Source organism: Ixodes scapularis, unplaced genomic scaffold (genome assembly GCF_016920785.2).
Source record: "Ixodes scapularis isolate PalLabHiFi unplaced genomic scaffold, ASM1692078v2 PGA_scaffold9__187_contigs__length_104089568, whole genome shotgun sequence".
Taxonomy (NCBI): domain Eukaryota; kingdom Metazoa; phylum Arthropoda; class Arachnida; order Ixodida; family Ixodidae; genus Ixodes; species Ixodes scapularis.
In genome coordinates this window covers 102,270,057-102,293,405 of record NW_024609884.1, presented here as the reverse complement: position 1 = coordinate 102,293,405, position 23,349 = coordinate 102,270,057, and the positions used below count along the sequence as shown (strand labels likewise).

At 47.4% G+C, this 23,349-nt stretch overlaps 1 pseudogene; it reads left to right on the top strand.

Moving 5' to 3' along the window:
• The first annotated feature begins 20,960 nt into the window (after positions 1-20,960).
• Positions 20,961-22,317, top strand: LOC120841995 (annotated as a pseudogene).
• The last annotated feature ends 1,032 nt before the right edge of the window (positions 22,318-23,349 follow it).

Below are 23,349 nucleotides of genomic sequence, written 5' to 3'. Positions count from 1 at the left end.
TAGCACACTCATAGTGAAATGACAGGTAGGTTGCGCAAATGCTGCAACGCTTCACATATTACATACAATCTATTGACAGCAGACTAGAGCTATATTATATTTTTAGTAGACCGTTCGCTGCGAATTACAAACCCAGCGTGCACGTGCTGAATCTATGCTTCAATGTGACGGCACGAGCTCTCGCTAGCAGCACAGAAGTGTAGTGTACGGCCGAATAAAAGTCTCTGTTGTGGTTAAGCGGAATCTGCCAGCGCCTGCAAAACACAAGGAATAAGCCATCAGTAGAATTGGCGTTTCGCTGACTTATGTAAGGTAACCGCATACGGTTAAATATCAGGCCTTTGTGCTACATAACAAAATCCGTATCCATGGTGCCAAGAAGAATAAAGCATGGCACGCTTTGCAAACTTAAAAACGCGCTCAAACTGAAAAAAAATCTTTCTGAAGCCCCAGTTAATGAACAGACCATAAGAAAAAGTACATCGAACTACTTTTATCGAGTTCCCTTGACTTGTGACTTCCAATCCAAACCGAATTCCGCAATGATCGGAGACGACAAAAGGAGAGATCACAGGGAGGCCAGCTTCCGACGAAGGCTCTTTTCCGACTCCCTAAAGACAGTTTCACCTCAAACGAAAAAACACCACCCCCCCCCCCTCCTCCCTTCCATTTTCCCGACGCACCCTAACTCCTTCGTGAGCGAGGAGCATAAGATATGGCGAATTCCACGGGTAAATCCGGAGCGATTTCCAAAATCTACGAGGGAGGCACAATTCCGCTCCGTGGTACCGCTGCGGATCGACAAGCTGAAGATGGACTCGGAATTTGGGAGCGACCCCCCCCCCCACCCCCCCCACTCGGCCATTCAAAATGGCAACTGCTCGTACTTCCCTAGTAAAAATCACTCTGAGGAGACTTTAAAAATTCTTTAAAGGGTGTGAAGGGGACTTCAGGAATTCTTGTGATGTTTGAAGGGGGCACCGATATTTCCTGGTGGGTTCGTTGGCCCCGTCAGAGGCTCTCCTGAAATGTCTGAAGTGCCCTTTACAATGCCTTGAAATGTCTGAAAGCCTGTCAAGAACTTTTCTAATGGGGTCGGGAAAACCTTCAGGCTTCTTGAGATGTCTGTGGGGCCACGGCCTAGGTGGAGAAAACACATTTCGCGGAATTAGAACATAGCTACGTACTGTTCGCAAAGGGAAAAAATAAGTATTTGGAAAATGTCGATCGTATGTGTGTACGGTCAGTTTTTTATTACTGCTCTTCTATCAAACACGACTGGGCTCCTCGACCCGTCTGTAACTGGCCGGGTGTTCGGTCGCCAAGGGGGCTACGGGTTTGATCGCCCCGTGTGGAGAATTGACAAGGCGCGGGCCAAGTGTTGTTGGCCGAGCGGCGTTTTGAGGCGAACAAGCTTTACTTGTTGCACTAATAATAATAAAAAAGGGCAAGCCGAGAGCAGCGCGTTGCCCAAAAACAAGGACGCTGGGGAGGTTGCGATGGCGAAGCGGCAGCGACTCGTCCCGGGAACCGGTTTCCCGCTGGGGACGGTCCCCAAAAAGGAAAAAAAAAATAAACAAAACCATTTTGCTTTCTATCAGAGTCGGAAGTCCTCTCTTTTTCGTCGTCGTCAGAAACACGAGCAGGCAACTCTAATCCCCCACCCCCCTCTTTTACAACGCCTACACACACACACTGCGCTTCTCTCAGCCCGGCAATAGAAAGAGGGCGCAGAACCGCCAGGGCCGGACAGCACGCTTCTCCAATAGTCGGCGGGAGAGAGTGGTGTGAGGAAGCCGAGGAAGTCAGGAGGCCGCTATAGCCATTTTCTTTCCACCCGTGGGTGGTTTGTTTCTCACCGCAGTGGAGATCTGGAACGGAGCGGTTTCCTCCATCCAGAAAGGTAAGCACTGCTTTGAGGGCTCGCCCCTTGGCCTGTTTTAATCCGTGCCGTTTGTTCCTTGGTTTCGCAGGTGAACCCCAGTTCGGCGTTGGCCGCCTTCAGCACCGCTCGAGCGCCATCGTGTTCAGCGCATTCAAGGAGATGGTGGCCGGTGTCGGCCTACTCGCAGCAAGCCTGGCAGTCTGGATTAGCGTCACACCGCACGTAGTGCATGCGCACCGGGATCATGGCACTGTGGGCCCTGAGACGGCGGATGACGGCCGCTGTTCCGCCTTGTTCCTTGCGCGTCTTCGTCAGACCGGCTTCAGAAGCATCCAGCGAGCAGATCCCGTCACCGTTGAGGATTTCTCAACGGTGACGGGATCTGCTTGGGAGTTCGTGGTTTTCGCTAAACGTGCTTACTGAGACTGTGTATGTGTACGTGAGGTGCACCTGCTCGGTTTTATTGGCTGAGCTACCGTACATCACGAATTTACCCGACGGCATTGTGAGTACTTTGAAAGATATTTTTCGTTGTGATAAAGAAGTCAGTTGTTCCTATTTGATATGATCTCTCTCGTCGACAGCTAGCTGCTTGCGCCCGGGTTTGAACAAGCGTTGTTTTTTATCGTCTTTTTGAGTTTTAATACGCATGTAAAACTCAATGTCCACAAACAATTCTCAATAACGTTTTTGCACTGAATATTTGTCTATGATTCACAGTCATTTGGGCATCTAAAGGATTGATGGGCTAAAAGGTTTGGGTTGAAGGGCTGGAAGGTTTTTTCTGAGGAGTATACCTGAAGGGTATTTTTGAAAGGTTTTGAAGGCCTGTGAGGGTCCCATAATCCTTTAAGGCTAATGGGCCCTTTAGAATTATTTTCAATAGGGTTAGCAGACCGACCAACGCCTCAGCCGACTGGTCTTTCCGACGCCCAGTAAAAACTGTCATATTACGAAGCAGCGCAAGAAAGACGGGAAGCAGAGTTCAACCAACCAGCCCAGCAAGCTATTCTGTAGCTGTCACTGCTCAGCTGCAGAAATAACAACACAGACCGGGCGAAAATATCCGTACCACGGGGCCCATGTCACAAAAAACGAGGAAGGTGTCCACGTTCGCACCTTCACATACCTTTCGGCCGCCTCGGTGGAGTTCAGATTGGTGGTACGACCTTAATAAACACAAAGAATTAACAAACCATCACTTGCATGTCGTTGCCTAATCTGTTCTTGGTTTATTGCACGAGAAAACACCGTCGGCATGCATTATAAAAAAGTAAACAATCAGCGCCAGCAAAATGAACTGGCCTAAACTTGCGTCCGCCACCTTCCGATGTTGTTTTTTTTTTATCGTTCATCTTTTCACGATCCCAGATGTCCGCGCTTGCAATTCGCCACGCTCCAGTCCCGGCCTTGCATCCTCTATTCACGCGAGGTAGAAGTGTTCGAGCCGTCACAATCCCGCGTAAACAACCGATGCATCCGAATAGATCCAACTCGATGGCGGCCTGGCGACCTCGTCGCGTATGCGCGGTCCGCCGAGTTATAGGAAATGACGTGGCACGCTTCCGTCAACTTCCGCCAAGATCTCTGAAATCCCGCCGTTGAAGTTCGGCGGGGTTGGAGGCGCTCGACGGGCGGGCACTGCCAGAGATCTAGGAGAGGACGATGACGAACTCGAGCCAGATCTGCAGGCGGAATATGCGAGCTCCAAACGGAGCGCTTTGGGAGCGCTCGAGATCTGCGAGCGGAATTCGCCAATACACAGTGCGGGGGAGGTAGGTAAGGGCATGCACGAGGAAAGCCTTTGTCGAAAGGTGGTCTCTCCTCCCCACTTCAGCTTTCGTTCTGCCATTTTCCCCCGCACTGCACAGAACACCCGGACACAAACATCGGGCCCGGCCCCAAGGACGGGAGAAGGTCTCCATTTCCAACACGCAAGTCAAGTTACGTACTAGCCAACACGTTTTTTAGATGCGGAGCATCTCTTGCTCGGGTCTATGTCCCGCGGCGTCGTAGTCCGCACTCACACTACGCATGCGCAGCTCTCCTCCTTCCCTCTCTCCAACAGCTGCGCGTTACTCTCTCCGGTCTTTCTCTCTACCAGCTGCGTGCACTTCGCGTGCGTTCGCTTCTACTCACACCGCGCGCGCATGCGCAACTCTCCTCCTCTAGTGCGCGCTGCGCGCGTTCAGTTCACCGCTGTTGACTCCACTTCACTCCGTTCTTCCAATGAAGTGTGATGGAAGCAACAGTCCCGTCAGTTAGTGGGTTGGCGCAAGCAAGCGCCAGCACCACCCCACAAACTAACAGCAACGCTACGTCCACTGATGACAAAGCTGCGCAGCGAAGGGCACGCGACGCTGAGCGCAAACGCTTGAAGCGAGCGGCAGACCCTGAACTACGGCAACGAGAAGCGGCGTCCATTCGTCAACGTCGAGCGGCGGATGCTGAACTACGACAACGTGAAGCAGCGGCGGTTCGAGAACGTCGAGCAGCAGAACCTGAGGTTCGGGACCGTGAAGTTCAACGCATACGTACGAAGCGAGCGGCGGAACCCGACCTTCGAGAACGGGAAGCCGCGTTGGTTCGTGAATGTCGAGCAGCAGAACCTGAGGTTCGGGACCGTGAAGTTCAACAACGTTACTAACACCGTTAATAACGATCCGCGATGCTCCGCATCACCCCATGGTTCCCCTCGGGAAGATGGTGTAATTTTTATAATTTTTTTCGTTTTTTTTTTTTTTTTTTTAACGTTTTTCATTTTCTTGGGTGCTTTTTTTTCTTTTAGCCCGCATTCGTTTTGTTACTGTTACGTTTTTGTGATGACTGACGCGGTTTGTTCTTCGTTGTTCCTCTTGAATGTTATAAGAAACAACGACGACGGCATGAAGGTGTATTGCATTTGAATGTGCTTTTTAGTGGAACGTTGCATGCATCGGGGGTGTTGGTGGCGGTTTTCGAGTTCGACATAGGACTACCTAGGAAGGTTGAACCCCGGAGGAGGCGCTGGTTGGTAACTGGGAGACACAGAGATGAGTCTCGACGTGTTCTCAGTAACTCAGTTTTAGCAATTCGGGTGGCCATTTACTGTGACTGCGATACTTGGGTGTTGAAAGCCCGTCATCTACAAACTCCTAAATTTTTTTCATTTGAAAAAAAAGGAAATTTTAGTATTTGAAAGTGTTACGTTGAGATAAATGCTAATTGTTTGCGCGAGGGCAAATTACGTGAATGGGACTTTTAAATGCCAACATATCATCGTCGACAAGATGGTCCGGTGAATGTAAATAAACACATTCGTTAACCCGCATTCACGTAACACGCGAGGCTCTACCATGTAATGTCTGAACGATCGTTGCACATTAAAAAAATTCGCCAGTTTCGTCTGAATATGGTGAACACTTTCAGCCGCACTGGGCTGAGTCGCGCCGATCCCCAAAACAAGCGAAATGTCAGCTGTCTTCCTGGCGAACATTACGTTTCCCTTCGGGGACTACAACGTCTGAGAAGGACTACCGGCTGCTTTTGCTCGCGCGCGCCACTGGGTTAGTCCCAGTCGAACGCAGTTAGTCCCTAGCGTTTTCGTACAGTACCTAGCTTAAAGGGGCACTGACACATCAAAATCGTAATTTATTTTATTATCCGAAACGATTGAAAATGATGCCGGGACATTACCCTCAAAATTTGAAACTTGGGAATTCAGTATTTGTGAATCAAAAAAACAATCTCCAAATGCCGAATTTGAAGTTCCCGCGCGATCCGCGCCAGCGCAGTGAGTCAAATTTTGCGGTCTCCTCCGACTCGACTTTCTTTCGGACCTCCGCACCACGCTGTGAAGCAAAGCGCCGCTGATACCGCGCCCCGAAGAGAGGAGGAGGTGAGCAGGCGGGATAGAAGGGAGCCGACGCGGGGAAAAACCGGTCTTCCCCGACTCGGCGATAAGCCTCTGCTCGAGCGCCGCCAAGGTTTCCGAGGGAGAACACAAATTCAGGAAGCGACATCACACCGAAATCTGAATTTTGGTATTTCAAAAAGAAAGGCCGTAGTGCGTTCGTCATGGCGTTAAAAAACATGTTTTACGATTGCCGTTATTAAATGTTATAGAAATGTCGCCTACAAAGCTTCTAAATTTCCTGATTTTTGACGTCACCAATCAAAAGAAGCAAGGAGGTTAGCGCGGGAAATATAAACGCCAAAAATAAAAAGGCGCGCGCGCGCGCGGGGAAATTTTTTTTCGCGATGCGATTTTTTTTGCGTGTCTATGACTACAACTTGCATCGTTTTAGACAATAAAAAAGAATACGACCTTTCGGGTGTCAGTGCCCCTTTAAACAAGATGGTCGTTTTGTGGAGCAACTGATAGTCCAGAGGACCAAATGCTACTGTTAGTCCTTTTAGACCGTCTTGTTTTTTAGAGTGTGTCCCCTGGAACGATTGCTCACTGCACTATAAACCCTTTTTATGGCAAAGGCTACCAGATGGTGCTCCTGTCTTTGTCGTCCCAGAGAAGTTCCGGTTTATAAAATTAATGAACCGAGGATACCTTAACACCGGTGCTTCAAATGCGGATGAAAGTATGAAAGTTTTAACCACCAATTCTCCAGGTGAATGCCAAAAGAACGAAGGAGTGCGAAATCTGTTAAAATGTATCGAGTATTCTTGTAAACCAACTTGCCTCCTCCAAGAGATAATATTGTACAGCCTAAGGCCCTCGTTAAATCTTCACCTTTGTTGTCCGTGTAGTATTTATGCTTTATATCACTGGTGACAAAGCATGCTCAACAGGCTTGCAAAGACGGTGCGACCGGAAGTTGCTTGGGACGCGAGTGCCAGTTCATGTTTGTAAAAAGCAAAATGGTCTATACCAAATGATTGACGAAAGAAAAGTAAATGCATTGTACCAAAGCGTTTTTATATATGAGACTTCATACGCTGCCGTTGCCGCGCAACTTATGCAATTGCCAATCACACTTTTGACCATGTTAAACGCATGCGAAGAACGCTACCTGCTTCGTATAGTTAGCGGGACTAGTGACGTCACTCAAGACTTCGTACTCTGGCGTTGCCGCGGCAGCTTATGCAACCGCCAATCGCAATCGTTACCGTGATAAACGCATGCGGGAAGCACCACCAGCTTCGCATAGTTAGCGAGACTAGTGACGTCACTCCACACTTCGTACTCTGCCGTGGCCTCGGCAATGTATGCATTGGGAATCTTTACCGAGCAACCCATGCAGGAAGCGCTACTTGCTTATCATCTATCACGTTGTTTTGACACTTGTTTTATGGTTTTATTATTCAAACAAGTGTCAGAAACCACGTTATAAGGAATAAGGCGCGCGCGTGGCTTTTTTGTCGAAGGACACGAAAAAATCCGACCAATGAGTCATATACAGCTTCGCTGTCAACCTTCTAAAACTGCATACAAAACGTATTCAAAAAGGAAAAAAACTGCATCTCTTTTAGGTTTGCAAGCAATGTTCTGCAAATGGCTCGAGCTTTTCAGACCATTTAAGCACTCGAGTGCAATGAATGTGCGCCTGAACTTGTGGTGATACTCAAAGGTAAAGATGGAGCATAGGTGGATTGCATCCAGGACTTCCTGAGCAGGCGACGCGGCTTCGAGTTGTCAGTCATCTCCACTGCCACGTTGCTGGGCACCTCGGGATCAGGTAGGCTCGAGCTGACAGCCATCGGGTAGATTGCACCCCCTGACTGCAACCAAAGAGAGAAATCACATGATATGAAACTGAAACTTATTATCTTCAATACTCTCAAGGAATATTTGGTTTTCCTATGACGCATTTGTAACATTTGATGGACCACTGATGCCAACGTTGAACACATCAGCCGTACTCACCAGACGTGACGAGAAAAACTTTAACTGTTCACTAACTACACTCCCCTGACTAAAATGAAAGACGCAGACACGGACAGCGCCTGTCTGTGTGTCGTCGTCGTCGTCTTTAGCGCTACTTTTAATTTTGTAATGTATAACTAACTAGCCCGTCACATGAACCTAGTACTAAAATTATCACGTGGCGGGAGGTAATCGTGACTTAGTAAGCACTTGATGTTCTTTAGCCATGTTTAAATTTGTCACCCCGATTTACTTAGGTGACTAATAAGTCTTAGTCAAGGGGTACGACTATACTGTAGCAGGGAAGTAGCGACTCAGCACCACAGCCGAATCCTATGACCGCCAACACAAACTGCCGAATGCCAAACTTCGGCAAATATATAAATATATTTGCCGAAGTGATTTGCCAGAATAAAATTTACCGCATGTTTTATTGAGACATGGGAAAAACAGAACGGAAGGACGAAGAGACAGAAAAATAAGAGACCGAAAACACACACGAAAGCGCCGTGTTTGTGTTACTCTAATTTCTTTACTCTAAGCCTACCCACAATTTTCTTGCTGAAGTGCACGAACACCAACCACGCAAAGACAGGATAAAGATCAAGAACCCCGTTTCAACCGTCTATATGCTATCAGGAACATTAAAATATTTGATTATTTTAACATGGGGTAAACAGCGTGAACAACTGCAGCGAGATGAGTCCAAGGTAGCAGCAACATCCAAAACTCTCAACGAAGTCGCCCTTAAACGTTGACGCAGAGTGAAGAAATGCATTCAATCAACTTCAAACAATGCAAACTTTAGCCATCTAACCCCCAAATGTGTGATCACACGCAAAGAAAGTGACAAAACAACAAAATAATTACTAGTCTCGCTGCCGGCAATAACTAAATTACCTTTTTCAGTAATATGGTACTATCGCTGTTTGTGAAGCGCACGAATAATTAACTCGGACATTGATATTAAGAATTTCGAGGTAACGTGACGTTTGTCAAAAATATTTATTGAACCTTTGTTGAATTATAAATATATAGTATTGACTGTAAAAATCAGTGTTTAACGCCGATATTCACAAATATTAACGACTTTGGGAATCAATCACGGCAGTTGGCCGGTGCCGCCAATCGATGCCTGATCGGCTTCTGCTCTGCAAAACAATATAGTCTTATGACATTTTCAACGATTTCATCAGATCCTCAACTCAAAGCTGGACGCTACGCACCAGCGGCCCCCAAAAGAGGAAACACTCCTCCCGCTTCAAATGGCGTGTTCACACTAGAAGCGTATCCGCAACCGCGAGGCGGATCCGCGCGTTATCAACCGCAGAGCAGCTGGGATCGAGCGGTTGGGGCGCTTTTTAGCCACCCGCTTAGGAACCGATTTCCCCCCATTGCTTTTGTGAACCGCGAAGCGGCAACAAAACGCAACCCGACGCTAACGTGACATCGGGGGCTTTCGAAACAAGATGGTATACCTGTCATTGGGGAGGCGTCCCAGGCGCGGTAGTCCTTGAGTTGCAGCAGACAAATCAACCAAGAAATGTAATGTTCACATCCGTCACGTGAATCCTCGGTGAAAATAATTGACTCGTAATCTCAACGGGCTCCACTCCGGTGATTTGGTTCGGGTAAGTGTTTATTATTCGGGGTGCTCAAGAATGTCGCTTGCTGCCTAGTTAGTATCTGCCCGTAGAATGCCTGAACCCGCCCCTGATTGACCCAAATGAGAGTTTTGTACTTACTAAGACAGTCGGGTGAACTACTAAAATCTTTCGACACCATGCATGGCCAAGGCCGATAAGGGCGCCGTGAGACGCATGGCCAACCCAGTACCACGGAGCTGGAAGGGTACCTGCGCTAGCTTGACCTCTAACGATTACTACTACCAAGAGGAAAAAAGAGAACCTACTCATGAAATAAAGTGTACGTATCAGACGATGCATGTGTAATTGATGCCGTGTTTATTTGAGCTTCATGTCAAACAGACTCGATCGACGTGCAAGTGACGAGAGGGGAGTTCGCCACCAACGACGCTACGACCCACTAGCACCGAACACATTCCCGCACCACTGTCCACCAGCGCCACACACTACTCCGAAAATGATAAAAGCAAACGACGAATTCAGAAAATTGGCCTTCTTTCCGGAAAATTAAGGCAGCAAGTATACCTCTAAGCTTCCACTGGCGCTTATCTTATGGCACACACTTGAAGTGAGTTTTATGAAGTACACAATTGAAATTCTACCCACCGGACTATTTTCTTGATAATACTTGAAGCCTTGATTACAACACATTGCTTCGTCAAAGTCATAGTCACCTGATACATTAAAACGTAAACTAAAAACAACCCCATTACACTTTCATCAACACAGTCTCTTGTGTTACAGATATCGTTGAATGCCAAGCTTGATTAAGTTACTTTTCCACCGCCCTATTCAACTCTGTTTCTAAGCTTTGTTCACTTGATATCTACAGTTTCTAAATTCAGTATAGTTCCATTATGGAAAAGGGCAATTCAGGCTAAGCCATTGAAGCCAACTGAAACCCACATTCATACAAATAATTGAATATGCCAATTTGCAACTACACCAAATATTAGAAACACCTAAGACTGGTAGTGCCGTTATGTATGTCTTTTCAGTAAATTTTACATTACCTAATTCCTTAAGCATCAGCCTGTTTGCAACATGTCAGGATATAACAATGTCGTGTATAAATGATTTTTAATAATTTGAACGATTACTGCTTTTATTTTAAAGATCGATCTACCATCTGGGGCCGACGACCGTCCAGTGGCAGTTCTCAGTACTTCAGTGTCGTATAAGGGAGAATTGGGTCACAAAATAGGAACCTTTGTTGTAATAGCACCCTCTTAAACCAAGTATTGACTACAGTCGGAGAACGGCGACCATCCCGTGGTAGTTCTCGGCACTTCAGTGCCGTCTAGAGGCAAGTTGGGTCACAAAATAGAAAATAAATATTGTAATAGCAGCGTCTACGACCAATCCTCGACTACAATCGAAGGACGACAACCGTTCCGTTGTATTTCTCAGTACTTCAGTGCCGTCTGGAGGTAAGTTGGGCCACAAAATGGAAGAGAAATATTGTAATAGCAGCGTCTAAGACCATTTATTGACTACAATCGAAGGACGACGACCATCCCGTGGCAGTTTTTAGCACTCCAGTGCCGTCTGGAGTCAAGTTGGGTCACAAAATAGAAAAGAAATATTGTAATAGCAGCGTCTACGACCAATCCTCGACTACAATCGAAGGACGACAACCGTTCCGTTGTATTTCTCAGTACTTCAGTGCCGTCTGGAGGTAAGTTGGGCCACAAAATGGAAGAGAAATATTGTAATAGCAGCGTCTAAGACCATTTATTGACTACAATCGAAGGACGACGACCATCCCGTGGCAGTTTTTAGCACTCCAGTGCCGTCTGGAGGCAAGTTGGGTCGCCAGATAGACATCTTTGTTGAAATAGCAACGTCTAAGACCAATGATTAACTTCGATGTGGGGACTACGATTATCCCGTGGTAGTCCTTAGTATTTCACTGCGCTCGGGAGGCCCTTCAGAGCCCTGCGGAAGTGTCTCAGTACCATCCAGAATGGGGCTAAAAGATGGGTCGAAGTATGTGCAGCATCTAAGGGTACTTCACAGGCCTATACCCAGGTTTTCTTTCGCTGCCTGTGGTTGCAACTATGTATTGTAAGAGATTCCCCCCAAAAATCACTGGCCTAAAACAAGTACCTGGCTCAAAGAAAGAAGTCACTCCAGAAATGGCGAAGCACACCCTTGCATCCTTGCTTTCTGGTAGGAGCAAGGATTGTGCCAACTATAAACGCAAGAGAGAAATAAAATAAAAATTTAAATATGAGGGTGATTGAAAATTATTCACTTTAACTTGTAGAATTTATTTTGATACAAACTTTTCCAAACCCATGCCTGTCATGGAATAATTGATAGGCAAAACCTCGGCTGATTTTCAAATTATTGTGACATATCCATGGTCATTCGTCTCTCCGACAGAATGAGTTCGCAAGCATACTCAATGTCGTCATCAGTGATGAAAATAATCCCTGGAGAAGGGGAAGAAGGGGTCCTGGCTCTTGTCCAGCTCGCTTGCATATTTGCAATAATTGAGTTATCATCATAACCTTAAGATGCAGGCCGTTCACCCCTGTTGGTGTTAGGCTGGTGGCAGCTGATAAAACACGTTTACTCTACTGACGTATAACTTCTAATTAGCGCAGCTGTATACAGCGCTCCACTGGAAATGGAGAGGCCCCTGGTTCGATAACAGGAGAAGGCGGATTTTTTCGGTCGCGTACGAGTCTCCTAGCTGTGTTGGGAGATTTTTTTTTTCTTTGTCCCTCTTGTTTTCCTTCTCCCGGGATTGTTTTCGCCATTCTTGTCCAGCTCGCTTGGACCTTTGCAATAATTTCATTATCGTCACCAGTCATCGACATGGACGGGCATCGTCTCCTTTATGGCTGACACTTGTGCATCCTCTATATAAATTGCGTATCCATTCAAACACACTTCTTCCAACAAAACGTTGGCATGATTCTGGGCACAAAGTGCTTGATCCATATCGGCACCAGACACCATTTCAGACCACAAAAAAAAAAACGACTCCTCCACTTGTACAAATCACACAAGGGGCAGCCGTTCATTCTTGCGCGTCAGTCACAACTGATCTGAATTAACACGATCAAGTCTGCACAGCAGTGATTGAAGAGACAGCAACTTTGTACAAATAGTGCCGATACGACAGTGGGTCCACCAGAAGGCGTAAGGTAACCGAAGTGCAAATAAGTTTTTAATCGCCCTCGTATGACATGGATCCTTTTTAGCATTTGTATTCTGGCTCAAACCATATTTATTTTTCGTTTCCTTTATTTCATGAGCCAATTTGAGTAAAAGAATACATATGGCATTTACACCAAGACACTCATTGTAGGGTCACACCTTCAGTACATATGTGATAAGTATATTTGCATAGATTAAAACTTATCTACTTTGACTTTATTATGATAATGAACGTAAAAATCAAATGGGTTGTTTAATCTTTAGAGTGTAGTCAGCCAGCTCTGAAATTAGATGGTTTGTTTCCGCTGCAGAACAAATGCTAACCTGGGGTCTTTAAATGATGCCTTCTAACTTGGCCTTTTGATCTTCTGAGTACTAGACCGTCATTATCGTTGTGTTGGCCCATAGAATGAAGTGTAGTTAATTCTTGAGTAGTTAGTCTAAAGTGTCCGCTGTTTTAGGCTCTGGGTTTCTGACTTGTTTTAAATCGTCAGTATTGTTACGTGAAGTTCCCGCATATTGGTAAAGTTCCACCTTTTGGGGGCAGTCGTGTCTTTCATTCCTTTGGTTATATCATGTTATTATAATTTTTATGCCTTTGTATTTTTTTTTTTTGTTTTTTCTAAGCATCAGTTAGTCCTGTCCTTTAGCGAATAAATATGAGCTGCGCAAAAGACCGATACATTGTAAATTGTTTCTTTTCTATTATTTCACATGTTCTGTCTGAGATCTCACTCGTGAAGACCTACACGAAGATCATCACGTCAAGCTTAGGTTATTTATGACCTACATTTTTTTTTAAATAAATCATTCAGATTCTTAAATCAACATTCATACAAACTTCCTGTTTTTGTTAGTATCTGAATTATTTCCTTAAGAAATTCGATGAACAAATTTTTGAATATGCAAGGCATGATACGCTGGGGCCCAGTTGTTTCACAAGAATAATTTAACGCTACATATCCGTGTTAAAATCTAAAGTGCAACCAAAAAACTAAAATTCAGGGTGTTTTGATGCTGCATACTTCACCAGACAAGATATATGCATTGCAACAAAGCACACCCTGAAAATAAAAAATAGATATTATATTTGATTATGACAATGATATGAAACATATCGAAGTACAGATACCTAAGCATTATTAGCTTCTGCGATAGTGCAGAACATGTGGTAACATGTATTCATAGAGGGACATGGCATATATACTGTGGCACAGCTCACTGCGTGTCTACCTGGTTGAACCAATAGACGGCGGCGGTCTTCGAAGTACGAAAACCCCCTCTAGTTCATCATATCGTGTCGACGAGAAGGGTCGTCCCTTGGGACCACTCGCCGCAGCCTGCCCCAATACAGTTATGAACGAATCTCGCATCGTAGTTTTTAGGATTTGTCGTCGCCACCAAGGAAAGGTATAAATCTAAATATCCCTCCGTAGCGCGACCACCAAAAAATTTACGGTTGTAGAACGAGAGTTTTCTGAAACCAAGATTAGAAAACTTCACTGAAGATTCCCCCAAAGCTCTAAAAACGAAAGAAATGGTATTGTGGTGTTTTGTTATTTAAAGGAGTCGTCCACCGCAATCTTCCATTCGCCGAAACCAGTGCGAACTGCAGAAGAGCCGACAATTAGCTGATCTCATACACTGCAGCTACTCAACGCGCCGACCGGAATAAAGGATATGCCTTGAAACTAAAAATAAACAAGGTTGTAAATAGCAGCACGTTACAGATATGCGCAAGTAAGTACGTACAAATGAAAACACTAACACACACAAAACGGGAAGACTGACGTGGGTTACAGCAGCTGCGTACCTCCCACGGCTAGGGCTTACACGCACTCGGGTGGAGAGCCAACTTGAAAACGGGGGTCGATAAATACTTCACAGGACAATAGTTTGCATCTGTGTCAGCATCCAAGTTTATTCTGTCGAAAGTACCGCGCTGCTGTAGACCAAAATACTTTTGACAACCACTTTTGTCCACCGTGTCGACCGCCACCAACCAGTCGCCATGTTTCAAATCAGGGATTAAAAAAAACCAAAAGCAAAGCGCCCAATGTTGAGCGCTCACGATAGGTGTGGTTTACTGCTAAGTTTAGCGATAAGCGATTTCAGTGGAACAGAACGAAACCAAAACTCAGCTTAGATTCCCGGCTAAGCTGTGATTTGCGCTAACCTGCGTTGGTGTAACTCCCTAACCAGCATTGAATCAAACGTTAAATGACCAATTACGAATTGATCATATTAAGGGGTGCAAGTAAAGCGCTGCCTGTAGCGAGTAACTTTCCATAACGGGAAACCGGGGAGAGCTTCAAAATATAGGGCAGCCCCGTTCCCTCCGGAGTCCTCGCTCCCCACTGACCTTGCCCGTCCCCCCTCCTCCCCTTCCTCCCTCTACCCTGGCCATTGCACCAAGCCACGTCGCCAGCTGCGCTTGAAGGCGGCGTTAGCGATGAGGTCATCGCATTCCGCTGCATTTTGAATGAGTCGGTCGATGCGGCCTCCGGGGCACTCGATTCCCACGTTCTGCGATCGAGTGCCCACTGCGCAGTCTGGCGTACAGAACAGCCCCGAGCAGCGGCGCTGTTCCGCTTAAACTTGTTTTAAAACTATGCATACATTACGTGCGGCCGCCAATAGTTGGTCATGCACTGCGAGCACAGCTCATTGGACACGAGCGTTTCGTTGGCATTCGGACTCCACTAGCATGGAAACTCATTCCACACAAGTGCTGCGTCAGTGCTCCACGTGAAGTCGGAACCAATCTCTGGTTTCACGCCGTAAGCGATAAGACTGACTCTGCGGGCACAATTCGGAGGCTACCTTAAAGGTACTCCCCAAACTCATTTGGTGTGCATTCGAAATACGTTTTGTTGAAAAATCCACGAAAAATGTGGTAGTTAAATATACGCTCCAAGTACCCTTCAGATATATTGCAATACATTGACGTACATTGAAGTTACTAAATAATATTTAAGTTTGTTCAAATACGCGCTGCTGCAAATATGAATCAAATTTATATATATAAAAAATATAACATCCAAAGACAAAACGAGGAAAAAAAATATTACTTTTTGGTTGCTTATTCCCCCCAAGGTATCGCAACCAACCTGCTGGGTTTCAAGCCAACATTCGTTTATACATACCATGTATGGCGCTCGCCGAATCAATGCAACTTTTAGTTTTAGCTTCATTTTTTCCCTGCGAGCTTACCTGCTCAGAAGATCCTACCAATCACTTTGCATCAAGCTTGTCATGGTGCGATCCTTTACGGTTATTATTTCAGATTGCGACTCATAATACAAAAATTTTCCAAAGTGCGCGCCATCTAGTAGCTGACGCAGCGCTTATCCGAGTCTGCCGTTGTTTTCGGCACGCACTCTGAGCATGTATTGGTCCCGAGCGTGACGTCAGCGTTCGGCGAGGACTCGGATTCAATCAAACGCTTGGTTCCCCAAGCAGTAATGGCCACCACCCTTAGCGAAAAGTCGTTCAAAATCAGTATACTGAAAGTATACTAATAGTGAACTTGGGGTATGTATTGAAATCGTACTAGTTCCACACTTTTATGAAACAAAATAGTATACCTTTAGTACACCCCAAGCACATATGTAGTATACCATAAGAGTGGGCGAGGCAGCTTCGAGAGAATGCGGTCGCAATATAACCCTGTGGTGTTTCTGCTGCAGATTTTTACATTCGTCCTGCTGCCGGGGGACTTCTTCAGCCGGACCAGCTTGCCAGGATGCCTGCCTCGACAACCCAATTCGTTCGTGATTTGTGACCTGTTCAACGAACATTATTCAGTTTACCTGAACTTTTCGGCTTCGATTCCTCTTGGACGGTACGCCATCTCATCGCCATCGACATCGACGGAACCTTGACGACCCGCCCCCCTCCTTGGCACCGAAAGCGCCAGTGGGCGAGGCAGCTTCGAGAGAATGCGGTCGCAATCTAACCCGGTGGTGTTTCTGCTGCAGATTTTTACGTTCTTCCTGCTGCCGGGGGACTTCTTCAGCCGGACCAGCTTGCCAGGATGCCTGCCTCGACAACCCACTTCGTTCGTGATTTGTGACCTGTTCAACGAACATTATTCAGTTTACCTTAACTTTTCTGCTTCGATTCCTTTTGGACGGCACGCCATCTCATCGCCATCAACATCGACGGAACCTTCACGACCCGCCCCCCTCCTTGGCACCGAAAGCGCCAGTGGGCGAGGCAGCTTCGAGAGAATGCGGTCGCGATCTAACCCTGTGGTGTTTCTGCTGCAGATTTTTACATTCTTCCTGCTGCCGGGGGACTTCTTCAGCCGGACCAGCTTGCCAGGATGCCTGCCTCGACAACCCACTTCGTTCGTGATTTGTGACCTGTTCAACGAACATTATTCAGTTTACCTTAAATTTTCTGCTTCGATTCCTCTTGAACGGTACGCCATCTCATCGCCATCGACATCGACGGAACCTTCACGACCCGCCCCCCTCCTTGACACCGAAAGCGCCAGTGGGCGAGGCAGCTTCGAGAGAATGCGGTCGCAATCTAACCCTGTGGTGTTTCTGCTGCAGATTTTTACGTTCTTCCTGCTGCCGGGGGACTTCTTCAGCCGGACCAGCTTGCCAGGATGCCTGCCTCGACAACCCACTTCGTTCGTGATTTGTGACCTGTTCAACAAACATTATTCAGTTTACCTGAACTTTTCTGCTTCGGTTCCTCTTGGACGGTACGCCATCTCATCGCCATCAACATCGACGGAACCTTCACGACCCGCCCCCCTCCTTGGCACCGAAAGCGCCAGTGGGCGAGGCAGCTTCGAGAGAATGCGGTCGCAATCTAACCCTGTGGTGTTTCTGCTGCAGATTTTTACATTCTTCCTGCTGCCGGGGGACTTCTTCAGCCGAACCAGCTTGCCAGGATGCCTGCCTCGACAACCCAATTCGTTCGTGATTTGTGACCTGTTCAACGAACATTATTCAGTTTACCTGAACTTTTCGGCTTCGATTCCTCTTGGACGGTACGCCATCTCATCGCCATCGACATCGACGGAACCTTGACGACCCGCCCCCCTCCTTGGCACCGAAAGCGCCAGTGGGCGAGGCAGCTTCGAGAGAATGCGGTCGCAATCTAACCCGGTGGTGTTTCTGCTGCAGATTTTTACGTTCTTCCTGCTGCCGGGGGACTTCTTCAGCCGGACCAGCTTGCCAGGATGCCTGCCTCGACAACCCACTTCGTTCGTGATTTGTGACCTGTTCAACGAACATTATTCAGTTTACCTTAACTTTTCTGCTTCGATTCCTTTTGGACGGCACGCCATCTCATCGCCATCAACATCGACGGAACCTTCACGACCCGCCCCCCTCCTTGGCACCGAAAGCGCCAGTGGGCGAGGCAGCTTCGAGAGAATGCGGTCGCGATCTAACCCTGTGGTGTTTCTGCTGCAGATTTTTACATTCTTCCTGCTGCCGGGGGACTTCTTCAGCCGGACCAGCTTGCCAGGATGCCTGCCTCGACAACCCACTTCGTTCGTGATTTGTGACCTGTTCAACGAACATTATTCAGTTTACCTTAACTTTTCTGCTTCGATTCCTCTTGAACGGTACGCCATCTCATCGCCATCGACATCGACGGAACCTTCACGACCCGCCCCCCTCCTTGACACCGAAAGCGCCAGTGGGCGAGGCAGCTTCGAGAGAATGCGGTCGCAATCTAACCCTGTGGTGTTTCTGCTGCAGATTTTTACGTTCTTCCTGCTGCCGGGGGACTTCTTCAGCCGGACCAGCTTGCCCGGATGCCTGCCTCGACAACCCACTTCGTTCGTGATTTGTGACCTGTTCAACAAACATTATTCAGTTTACCTGAACTTTTCTGCTTCGGTTCCTCTTGGACGGTACGCCATCTCATCGCCATCGACATCGACGGAATCTTCACGACCCGCCCCCCTCCTTGGCACCGAAAGCGCCAGTGGGCGAGGCAGCTTCGAGAGAATGCGGTCGCAATCTAACCCTGTGGTGTTTCTGCTGCAGATTTTTACGTTCTTCCTGTTGCCGGGGGACTTCTTCAGCCGGACCAGCTTGCCAGGATGCCTGCCTCGACAACCCACTTCGGTCGTGATTTGTTACCTGTTCAACGAACATTATTCAGTTTACCTGAACTTTTCTGCTTCGATTCCTCTTGGACGGTACGCCATATCTCATCGTCATCGACATCGACGGAACCTTCACGACCCGCCCCCCTCCTTGGTACCGAAAGCGCCAGTGGGCGAGTCTTCTTCGAGAGAATGCGGTCGCAATCTAACCCTGCGGTGTTTCTGCTGCAGATTTTTACGTTCTTCCTGCTGCCGGGGGACTTCTTCAGCCGGACCAGCTTGCCAGGATGCCTGCCTCGACAACCCAATTCGTTCGTGATTTGTGACCTGTTCAACGAACATTATTCAGTTTACCTGAACTTTTCTGCTTCGATTCCTCTTAGACGGTACGCCATCTCATCGCCATCGACATCGACGGAACCTTCATGACCCGCCGCCCTCCTTGGCACCGAAAGCGCCAGTGGGCGAGGCAGCTTCGAGAGAATGCGGTCGCAATCTAACCCCGTGGTGTTTCTGCTGCAGACCTTTACATTCTTCCTGCTGTCGGGGGACTTCTTCAGCCGGACCAGCTTGCCAGGATGCCTGCCTCGACAACCCACTTCGTTTGTGATTTGTGACCTGTTCAACGAACATTATTCAGTTTACCTGAACTTTTCTGCTTCGATTCCTCTTGGACGGTACGCCATCTCATCGACATCGACGGAACCTTCAAAACCCGCCCCCCCTCCTTGGCACCGAAAGCGCCAGTGGGCGAGGCAGCTTCGAGAGAATGCGGTCGCAATCTAACCCTGTGGTGTTTCTGCTGCAGATTTTTACGTTCTTCCTGCTGCCGGGGGACTTCTTCAGCCGGACCAGCTTGCCAGGATGCCTGCCTCGACAACCCACTTCGTTCGTGATTTGTGACCTGTTCAACGAACATTATTCAGTTTACCTGAACTCTTCTGCTTCGATTCCTCTTGGACGGTACGCCATCTCATCGCCATCGACATCGACGGAACCTTCACGACCCGCCCCCCTCTTTGGCACCGAAAGCGCCAGTGGGCGAGGCAGCTTCGAGAGAATGCGGTCGCAATCTAACCCTGTGGTGTTTCTGGTGCAGATTTTTACGTTCTTCCTGCTGCCGGGGGACTTCTTCAGCCGGACCAGCTTGCCAGGATGCCTGCCTCGACAACCCAATTCGTTCGTGATTTGTGACCTGTTCAACGAACATTATTCAGTTTACCTGAACTTTTCTGCTTCGATTCCTCTTGGACGGTACGCCATCTCATCGCCATCGACATCGACGGAACCTTCACGACCCGCCCCCCTCCTTGGCACCGAAAGCGCCAGTGGGCGTGGCAGCTTCGAGAGAATGCGGTCGCAATCTAACCCTGTGGTGTTTCTGCTGCAGATTTTTACGTTCTTCCTGCTGCCGGGGGACTTCTTCAGCCGGACCAGCTTGCCAGGATGCCTGCCTCGACAACCCACTTCGTTCGTGATTTGTGACCTGTTCAACGAACATTATTCAGTTTACCTGAACTTTTCTGCTTCGATTCCTCTTGGACGGTACGCCATCTCATCGCCATCGACATCGACGGAACCTTCGCGACCCGCCCCCCTCCTTGGCACCGAAAGCGCCAGTGGGCGAGGCAGCTTCGAGAGAATGCGGTCGCAATCCAACCCCGTGGTGTTTCTGGTGCAGATTTTTACGTTCTTCCTGCTGCTGGGGGACTTCTTCAGCCGGACCAGCTTGCCAGGATGCCTGCCTCGACAACCCACTTCGTTCGTGATTTGTGACCTGTTCAACGAACATTATTCAGTTTACCTGAACTTTTCTGCTTCGATTCCTCTTCGACGGTACGCCATCTCATCGCCATCGACATCGACGGAACCTTCACGACCCGCCCCCCTCCTTGGCACCGAAAGCGCCAGTGGGCGAGGCAGCTTCGAGAGAATGCGGTAGCAATCTAACCCTGTGGTGTTTCTGGTGCAGATTTTTACGTTCGTCCTGCTGCCGGGGGACTTCTTCAGCCGGACCAGCTTGCCAGGATGCCTGCCTCGACAACCCACTTCGTTCGTGGTTTGTGACCTGTTCAACGAACATTATTCAGTTTACCTGAACTTTTCTGCTTCGATTCCTCTTCGACGGTACGCCATCTCATCGCCATCGACATCGACGGAACCTTCACGACCCGCCCCCCTCCTTGGCACCGAAAGCGCCAGTGGGCGAGGCAGCTTCGAGAGAATGCGGTCGCAATCTAACCCCGTGGTGTTTCTGGTGCAGATTTTTACGTTCGTCCTGCTGCCGGGGGACTTCTTCAGCCGGACCAGCTTGCCAGGATGCCTGCCTCGACAACCCACTTCGTTCGTGATTTGTGACCTGTTCAACGAACATTATTCAGTTTACCTGAACTTTTCTGCTTCGATTCCTCTTCGACGGTACGCCATCTCATCGCCATCGACATCGACGGAACCTTCACGACCCGCCCCCCTCCTTGGCACCGAAAGCGCTAGTGGGCGAGGCAGCTTCGAGAGAATGCGGTAGCAATCTAACCCCGTGGTGTTTCTGCTGCAGTTGGGTAAACTACAAAATTTTTCAAAAGTGAAATCCGATTCTCGTTGCATTGTAGTGCTGCCTCGCCCAGAAGTGCTGTGTTGTTGTATAGCTGATCGCTTTGATGCATTGTGTTCTTTGGTGCTACTTCTGAGCGGAGATGGCGAGCTTAACCCTGGTCCTCGCACGACTTCCGTAACAGAAAACCCGAGTAAGGACAACCAGAGCAAGCAGATGGACGAAATGCTACAACTACTTCAGGACGTTAATGCCCCAATTCTGAAGTTTGAGACTGGTGAGGCCAGCTTAATCAGCTCCATTGATAAAGTAAGGAAAAGCCAGCAGTCGATGGAAAATAAACTAGCTGACGTGAATAAAAGACTCGTCAATGTAGAAACGAAAGCGTTGAAGCTCGACGAATGGCAGAGCGAACTTCAAGCCACGCAGCGAGTTGCCGATGAAGCCAGGAAAGAAAATACTCTTCTGCGCTCGCGCCTTGACGAATTAGAAGATAGAAACAGGCGAGATAACTTAATCATTCACGGAATTGAGGATTCCGATCGTGAACATGGGCTCAATAGGAGGAGAAGATAAGAACGGCGTTGTCTCGAGCCATGAACTCGCAGATTGACGTGGAATGTATTGCTCGGGCGCACAGAATAGGCGCCTTCTCTGCTAGCCGTTGTCGTCCACTAATTGTAAAATTTGCAAATCTGAAGGCTCGTGATAATATTTTGAGTTCAAAATCGGTACTAAAAAATAGCAGTGTTTTTGTACACGAGGACTTTTCGCCGGCAACCCGTCACGCACGACGTAAACTAATCGAATTCGCGAAGGGTACCTATCCCAATGTTGCATTTACTTTGCGTTATAACAAGCTTTATGTCGACAAAAAGGTCTTTGTTTATTCTTTAGAAACTGACTCCGCTGTTCAGTTTGGAGAGCATCAGGAGGCCGTAGCAAGCGCTTGGACTAATAGTTCATCTTCTAGCCTTGCACAAACATCATCGTTGCAGATTAACAGCAATAACAGCCATCGTCCGCCTGTTGAACAAACTTCGATTATTTTTACTAATATCCGGAGTGTCATAAAAAATCGTGACGCACTTAATGCCGTTTTAGATTCATCATCTGCTGATTTAGTTATTCTCACAGAAACGTGGCTCTCTGCTAAATTACGTGACAGCGAAATTTTTTCGTGCTTTAAGTGTTTCAATGTGTATCGCTATGATAGGGAATTCAGATCCGGTGGAGGTGTGTTAATTGCTGTATCTGAGAATATGACATCTTTCTCTGTGAACATTTGAACTAATCCTGAGTCTCTTTCTGTATGCGTTAGTGCAAGCCATAAACGTATTGTTTTTTGTGTTTGTTATAGACCGCCGAATTGTTCTGCCACCTTCCCCAATGAGCTACATGACGTTCTTAATTTGATTGTAACCATGTTTCCTAACTCTCCCGTCTTTCTCTTGGGAGATTTTAACTATCCTAGTATTACGTGGACTGGAATGTGTCCCTCTGCTGCCTCCAATTCCTCAGAATGTCTCGATGTTCTAAATGTATGCGTTGATTTCAACTTAACTCAGCTTGTCACAAAGCCCACAAGAGTTACAGCCACAACTGCCAGTTTGCTTGACCTTGTTTTAACTTCCTCACCCTACCTTGTTTCTGAAATTTCTCATCTTCCTGAGCTCAGCGATCATTGTACGTTACACATCACCTTAAATTTACCTGTAGTTACTCCCTCAAAAAGAGCCAAATTCATTCGAGATTATAAGAAAGCGGATTTTGACGCCATTAACAATGCTCTCTTTGTGGATGGCTACATCGATTCTTTTTCAGAACGATCAGTTCAAGAAAATTGGAACCTTTTTAAAAATATTGTTAAATCACTCACGGATAGATACATTCCGCTTCGATCGATAACGTCCCACAATAATTCTCCTTGGTTCAATGTCCAACTCAAGCGGCTTTCCAATAAGAAAAAACGTTTGTTTAGGGCTGCTAAGTCCTCTAACAAACCAGATCGCTGGTCAAGCTATCACGACGCTCTTGTGGAGTACAAATCTGCTATGCAAAGCGCCAAACATTCTTTCTTTAATATCACCTTGCCGACATTACTAGCCACTAGTCCTAAACAATTTTGGAACACTGCTAACAGTAAAGACAAGTCAT